Source organism: Theobroma umbraticum, unplaced genomic scaffold (assembly GCF_002168275.2).
Source record: "Theobroma umbraticum cultivar Fairchild unplaced genomic scaffold, ASM216827v3 scaffold_146.0, whole genome shotgun sequence".
Lineage (NCBI taxonomy): Eukaryota > Viridiplantae > Streptophyta > Magnoliopsida > Malvales > Malvaceae > Theobroma > Theobroma umbraticum.
Window position 1 is genome coordinate 1,851,390 of NW_018397265.1, and position 330 is coordinate 1,851,719.

A 330-nucleotide genomic window follows, 5' to 3' on the forward strand; every position below is an offset into this window, starting at 1 on the left:
TCGCTTGTTCTCAATTCTTGATTAAATTGTATAAAGTCTTTGGCCAAAGCATGATGAATTTGAGAAAAATTAGTTTCCTATATTCATAAGGTTAGTCATGAATTATAAGAACTAATATGGAATGTCATAAGTAGAAACCGAGCCATGCTTAATGACATATCCGGGATATTTGATGAAAGGATCGTATTTCACTGAGAGGCTTATCATAGAAGGGTTTTGTCAAATTCTTTAATTGACTCTTTAACATTTGGGTGGTCATGATGTATTACTAGATGACGCTCATGATCTATAAATATAAATTAATTATCAAATTGATATTTGATTATGATT